The sequence below is a fragment of the Portunus trituberculatus genome, chromosome 15 (assembly GCF_017591435.1).
Source record: "Portunus trituberculatus isolate SZX2019 chromosome 15, ASM1759143v1, whole genome shotgun sequence".
NCBI lineage: Eukaryota > Metazoa > Arthropoda > Malacostraca > Decapoda > Portunidae > Portunus > Portunus trituberculatus.
In genome coordinates, this window is record NC_059269.1 from 19,673,305 (window position 1) to 19,681,128 (window position 7,824).

Consider the following 7,824-nt stretch of genomic DNA (forward strand, 5'->3'; position numbering starts at 1 on the left):
TTATTTATTCGTTTGTTTTACAGAAAGCTTCATACATTGCCCATTCACGTGTTTGCTGACAAAGTTCACCCTCTCTGCTCGTCACACTCGCGACTCGAACATTGACATGATGACCTGCCATCTCTCCAAGTCAGGCCTGTACACCGCCGCGTCCTGTTGTCATCACTCTCCGCTAACACATACAGTTGAGCACCACATAGTCGGTCGATCCAGGCATGTTTGGAAAGTAGATGCAGTTTACATGTTGAAGGTTATTTGAACAGGTTTTGTTTGATATCCTTGCTGCGCCGTCCTATCGATAAGACCAGACCAAGGCCACTAAGATGAAAGACCTGCCGGGCTTTGTCAGTTCCCGCAGCGTGGGTCCAGGCAATGGCAGTGGCCGTGGCCGGGTAAGGCGGAAGACCACGTCGATAATGCGAGTCTCCGAGGTGTCCAGGGCGGCACGCTGCACCATTACGTAGTCGCCATGAGGGGCAGGTGGTCCAGGCGTGAATGTCGACCACCTTAAGGATGAAGTTCTGAAAAGTCTGCACTGACCTTTCCCGTGAACTCCCTCAGCACCACAACACCACAGCGACGCATTAAAATGGCCAACGGCCTTTCCGTCTACAATGTGGCTTCCTTACCAAGAGCTTGTGGCAGCAGTCCACTAGGCCAGCCTGCCATACATCCCTGCGGCCAATTAGTCCGGAGCCAATGCCGGCGAACTGTCGGCCACGTCCACACATGGGTGGCTTGAGAATCCATTTCAGAATGAGTTCCCTGCAAGGTCCAGGCTCGCCTCATGCCTAGGTGAGCCTTGCAAGGCGAAGGGAGAGTGGAGACAAGATAAGCTTCTCCAGGAAAAGCGAGACAAAAGGCTACCCGCTACTTAAAGCAGAACTGCGAGATTATGTCGTTAAACGACGTGTTGATATCCACAGCTGTCCTTTGCAGTCTCCTCTAGATCGTTCGTTTACTCTGCCTCGTCCAATGGCCAACAATGCGGGTCAGTGGGCACCACGTGGAAATGCCAGTATAGTGCCATGATGGGAACGGTATTGTGTCTTTTTGTGTGTTTTTTACTAGAATTGTACGTTTGGTCGTAGGTGTGAATAGGTGAGTGGGTGGATGAGTGACTGACTGTACCTTTCCGTCGCTTCGAGTTGCTATTTTGAAAATCCAGTAAGGTCTTGATAAGTTGTAGCAGAAAGAGAAAGAGGAAAAGAGAGAGCCACCAGATGCCAGACTCAAAGTAAATTTGTCGGAATATAGCTGAGTAAATCCAATCCAGAAGGAGCACAACACACTCCAGGCAGCCTCTCAGCAGCCCCGCGCCGACTGTCTGCTCTCCCACTGCCTCGCATATCCGTTAGGCGCTGGGTGTGACGTTGTCTGTCAGAAAGAGTCGGAGCCATTTGTCACCTCTGCGTCACGCCTGCTTGTGTGTAATAGGCGGGGCAGTGCAAGGAGGTGAGGAGATGCAGAGGCAAGACATGTTTAAGCTTTGGGTGAGGTTGAGAGGTAAGGGGGTCCAGTTATCCAGCCTTTAGCACCCACCTTAGCACTCACCTCGCCTGTATCACTTGCAGATCACGTCAAAGAGTCGTGAGTAATGGTGGTGAGTAGTGAGGCGCTCCCGTGAGAGACGATGGGTTTTCAGTGGCCAGGCGCGGTAGACACTCCCTCTCTCGCACTCTCTCACCCTCTCTCACTGGGCTTCCCTAAGTGATCCTGCAATTTCTGCCTAGGGTACGTTTGCCGCCAGGAGAGCCCCGCAGACCTGTCAAAGGGAACATTGTGAAGCTGTTAGGTGTGAATTGTGCAGTTATTCCGATGTGTTTCCTTTAAATTTCTCTCTCTCTCTCTCTCTCTCTCTCTCTCTCTCTCTCTCTCTCTCTCTCTCTCTCTCTCTCTCTCTCTCTCTCTCTCTCTCTTTATTTTCACTACATTCCAAATATATAATCATAGCAACTCCAGGTGGCGTCACTGTGCTGGCCTTCATGCTGTAAAACCTGCTCATATTTTTCCACCTGTCATTCCCAAACGCAAGCCTCGTGCTGGTGATTTTGTCTGTCGCATGAACCCAGCAGACTGTTCAGTGAAGATGCAGAATAGTGTTTACTTGCCGCTATCTCCCTTCCTCTGCCTCCCTCCCTCCATCCATCCATCCACGCAGCATTTGGGACCAGAACAGCACGCCTAAGATGTGTTTTGCGCCTCACTCATGCACTACTGTCACCCTCAAAGTGCTTCCCTGCATCCACTTAAGTCTCGCTTCGGACAGTCCATGGAGAGCTCATCCAAGTATATTCTATAATGTTTTGTGTTCATATCGAGTAACGCTTCGTTTTTCTCTCTTCTTTATTTGTGTTGTTTGATAAGAGACGTTTATTTGACACAAGTATACACTCCAAGTTTCTTTCTAAACAATACGTGTACAGTTCTTTCCAGTTAGGCTTGTTATGTTGTTGTTCTTGTTGTTCTTGTTGTTGTTGCTATTATTGTTATCTTTTTGTGGCACGTGTATCTATTAAGTTTCTCTCCAAAACAATCCATACGCATGCTTAGTTCATCCAAGTGAATTTCATCATGCATTTCCATCGATCTCTTGAAACACTTCTTATTTTATTGCTTGTTCCAAGATCCACTTATTCCTGACACGTGTATTTTGTCCCTCACACGTAACAAAGATCATTTCACACACTCCTAATTTCCATCAATACTTCCTCTCGCATTTCCCTTCACTTCATTTCTACATGGGGGCGTCTGTTTGTGTTAAACCAGGTACTTCTCTATTTAGATCCGTGTCGTAACTCTGAGCTGTTTTATTGTGCCTCAATAGACCTAATTTTTATATCGACTCCATTCACACCGACCAACTCCTGCTCTCAACTTCAAAGGTCCTCGCAATTCAGCCTTACCCTCGTATCTCCACGCACCATATTCGTACTACACACTCGTACCTTATCTGCACGTGTATTCCCTTTCAGATCCCGCCCCGTGTTCTTCCCCTTTGACTTGTAGATTGCCAAGATCGCCTCAGTACTCTCTAAAGAACTGTGTCGTTCCTAACTGGTCGTTTTGGCTCGACACTCAACACTAATTGCAGTTTCGTCGTAATTATAAAGATGTGCTAATGCTGTGCTCGGTTTTTGGTCTTTTCTTTCTTTTTTCTTTTTTTTCACTGGAAGGTCACTGATCCCTTGCTCATTCGTGTTCTAAAGGTTGACAAAGATGTGATTTCTAGAAGTTTCTCTCTCGATACATAATAACTAATAAAAATACGTAATACAATAATAAAAATGCATATCTTCTTCCTTCCCACCTGCCTCTTTGAATCGCTTCCCTTGTCCTCCTGCTGCTCCTCCTGCTGCTCCCCTTGCTGCTCCTCCTGCAGTGTAGTGTTCCCATAAGATGTCAAGGTGCACGCGGCATTAAGATGAACAGGACAGCTTCCCTATCCGAGATAATGAGTGTGCCAGTCTCCAGTATCACTTCCTGCAGATGATGAAGCTTCCCTCACCTCAGTCTGTATTCTGATGCGAACAATTCAAGTACTCGGAAAACACATTGGAATCTAGATGGAGCTGTGAAGTGAAATTGGATTAAAGGTTTCTTGTTTGTCCGCGGAAATTGCTTAGTGATATGAAGATATGATGTGTTTATTCATAGTATTATAGCAAATTCTTGCTATTGTGTTCATAATGCCTTTTTTTATCCGAAGGAGAGAGAGAGAGAGAGAGAGAGAGAGAGTGTGTGTGTGTGTGTGTGTGTGTGTGTGTGTGTGTGTGTGATGGAGCAGATAACAACATACCATACTACTAATAACTTAGCAGAAAAGAATGCAACAAAACAGAACAAACATCGGTAACTTCCTCAATAAAACGCATAGAGTAGAGGAAATGGACTGTGAAATTGGAATCATTGCCCGTGAAGCTTTAAATACAAAGGATTATGACAGGGCAACACCAATGAATAAATAAATAAACACAAAACCAGTGAGCAGAAGTGAGTGTGTTTGAGCCATTACCTCGCTGTCTCTCGTCACCCGATACCCTTACTGAGGCATCTAGATGAGAAAACGCCACCCACAACCCTCCCAAAGCTACACAGGACCTCTGAGTGACACATAAGGTTAAGCAGATCCCTCACATGCTGGGAAAAAGATCTGTTTGGTCTATATATAGCTTGGTTTCCTTCATATTAGGTTTTAGATAGGAGAGTCAGACGTGGGAATAAGTACGTATGTTTGGAGATAGATAGGAGACGTGGAAATAAGTACGTATGTTTGGAGATAGTAATTGTGGTTTCTGATTTCTGTGGCGTGTTTTATATTAGTAGTAGTAGTAGTAGTAGTGGTAGTAGTAGTAGTAGTAGTAGTAGTAGTAGTAGTAGTAGTAGTATGTTTCCTGACCACAGCTACAAGTGATGTGAACAGAAATCAGGTTAACAAAAAGGTATTCTTAAAAATAAAAGTCTTAACAACAGTAGTCCTTAAAAACATAACCATTAATAAAAGAGAATTCAAATCAAACCCCAAAACTTTAAAACATCAAGACTAAGAACTAATGTCGATAAACCAGTAAAATAATAATAATAATAATAATAATAATAATAATGATAATAATAATAATGATAAAAGGCTTTTCCTTCATTATTTCTTGGCACTTCCCTTAAGTTCGTGTGTTCCTAGTGTTACAACCATCACGCAGATTGACAAACACTTCATCACTTTGTCGCTGAATAAAACGTAATTTTGCTCCGGGATATTTTAACTGCGACTGAATAAATCCCTTTGGTTATTATGTTTAGTAGTGTGGAAACCAGATAGATTCAGTTTGGTATTAAACATGTAACAACGCGTCCTGCTGTTGGGAATTCATTAACTGTGTCATCTCGCACTAACAGCAACATACATGGTGTGTGGCAAGATGACTGAACAGTAAATGGAAGCTACGTCATTGCTGCAAATTCTGTGTTCTATTGTTGAAGGGAAAAGTTTCATCCCATAAAATACGTGAGATCTTCCTCCGTGGGATATGATAAAGGTGACACAAGCAGAAGCCGCCGTGGTACAGTGGAACCGCTTTGGGGTCCGAGGGGTCTCCAAGCGAACGGGTTCGAATCCTGTCCACGGTCCGAGTGTATGTTGGGCTTCCTCACTCGGGGCAACGGTTTCCTAGCGGGTGTTTTTTGAGATAGGAGGTACCCCAAAAAGTATCCCCTTTAGCCCAGAAATTCCCGTGAAAAGCCCACATGGTATGAATAAAAAAAAAAATTAAACTCCCAGGGTAAATAATTATCTTTTTTCTATAAGAGGGAGAAATACTAAGGACAAAAAATATATATTAGAAAAAAATTACCCACTAGAATTGCAGTCTCCATAAAAGGTTAGAAAGAATTAGTCAAAAGAGTGGGACAAATGTCTTGACACCTCCCTCTTAAAAGGAGTTAAGTCGTAGGAAGATGGAAATACAGAAGCAGGCAGGGAGTTCCAGAGTTTTTACCAGTGAAAGGGGCCGCCGTGGTACAGTGGAACCATGCGTGCTTTGGTGTCCGAGGGGTCTCCAAGCGCACGGGTTCGAATCTTGTCCACGGTCCGAGTGTAGGTTGGGTTTCCTCACTTTGAGATAGGAGGTGCCACAAAAAGTAACCCCTTGAGCCCATAAATTCCCGTGAAAAGCCCACATGGTATAAATAGAAAAAAAAAATGTGTGAATGATAGCAGGAGAAATACTGGATTCAAGCTTGATAATATTAAGCTCAAAAGAAACACAAAGAAATTAGTTTTGAAATAAATTGACAGATAAATTAAATAGGATCCGTAATCACGTTGTCAGTGGTGAATCATTAGGAAGCTTTAAAAGATTAGCCAAATTTGCAGACGTTTCATAGAGAGATTGTCACGTGTAGGCCTCGAAGCTTCTTGCATCTGCTCTTATTCTACATTCTCACGCTTTTAAAACCACCCAAAGCTTCTTGCATCTGTTGTTATTGTACATTCTCACGCTTTTAAAACCACCCAAAGCTTCTTGTATCTGCTCTTATTGTACATTCTTACGCTCCTAGAACCATCCACCACTGTCTGTTGTAACGCCAGACTCTTCTATCGTACTGGACGTCCTCACCACGTGGCTCCTCGCTCACTGTAGGCTGCTGACCGCTAGATATCGAGAAGGACCAGCGATGCGTCAGTCTCCGAAGTGCTGTCAAGACAATACCGAGCCAGGTGACGAAGTTATTTTCCCTTTCTCTATTGCTTTTTATTTCATTTGTGTATCGTTTTATTCTTTTATTTTTCATGCAGATAATGTATAGAAGGAATGTGTTTGATAGTTTGTACCTAGAAGAGAAACACGCGCTGGCTTAAACGTTACATACACATTTTTTATCTAACCTATCTGCGTTGTCAGTCACTGCTATTCTCTCTCTCTCTCTCTCTCTCTCTCTCTCTCTCTCTCTCTCTCTCTCTCTCTCTCTCTCTCTCTCTCTCTCTCTCTCTCCCAGCACGAATTGTCTGTTATTGAAAAATAGACAGTTTTGGCGTGCAAAGGAGGCTGGCAGTGGGTTAGAAAAGGCGAGATTTTTTCGTGTAAAGGAAGTTGGCCACAGGCAATGAAAGGCATTACAGAAAAACGTTTAATTGCTGCTTGAAAGAAAGAATGAAAGAAAGAAAGAATGAAGGAAGAAAAGGAAGATATAAAAGAAACATGGACACTCACACAGAGAGAGAGAGAGAGAGAGAGAGAGAGAGAGAGAGAGAGAGAATCATTATAGAACATTGCAAGCCAAGCACAGGAGAGAGAGTGCTATCGCTTATAACTGGCGCACACTGCCACAAATTCCTGATGCCAATTCCTTACAGTTTCTCTAATACTGCCACTTACACGAGTTACGATGGGAGGTGAAATATCTCTCCTCGGCCTCATACTTCAGGTAAAGAGACCATTTGCCTCTCAAAATACTGGACAGAAAATAGGTCACTTGGAAAGGAGGTTGGTAGTAAATTTTCCTTTCCCAAAAATCACGAGTGTTTCAGCCCCCATGTTAATTGAGTTATGTTTTCTCGGCGTTTGGTTCTGGCCTGTGATAATAACGTTGAGCATTTTAAGGTTAAGGTTGAGGTGCTTTTCTTGTAGTGTTTATCAACTTACCTTGTATAAGTGTGTAATGTTTTGCTTATTCAGGCTGAGATCCTTCCTTTGTTGTTTGTTCAATGCCTCTCCTCTGGTGTTGGTTTTACTTTCTTTGTACGAGGGTAGACTCTGGCCTAGGACAAAAAAAAACTACAATAAAGAAGGCCCACTGAAGGTGCCAGTCTTCAAAGAATGAAGTCAAAAGGCTTACTAAAAATTGAGGATCTCTTTGAAACTCCTTTTCCTTTTTTTCTTCCTATATTTTCAAGATTGATGTTGTTTCCTCATAACATTTAATACCTTACTTTTTTTTTATATTCTTTAGCATTTTATTTATAGATGGAGTGATGAGAGGTGATGTCTTCATATCATTACTTCTCTACCTTTTTCTGTCTCGTCATGTGTTGCCTCCCTCGCACATAAAAAGAAAATCAGATAGGTATTGTGTAACATCCTAAGAAAATGAAGTCCCAGGAGTGCTGAAATATCCACACTATGCTTAGTAATGGAGCTCTAAGGCCAGTAAAGACTAGAAGACACTGATGAAGACGATATAGCAGCCTTTTGTACCTAGAAGACTACAATGTTGAGAAACGGAGAAAGAGAGAGAGACACTGTATCTGAGGCACTGAAGCCCTCACCATCAATATTTTTCTCCTTTTTCCTTTCCTTTCTCATTTTTTTGTCTATCATCAGTGCGTGG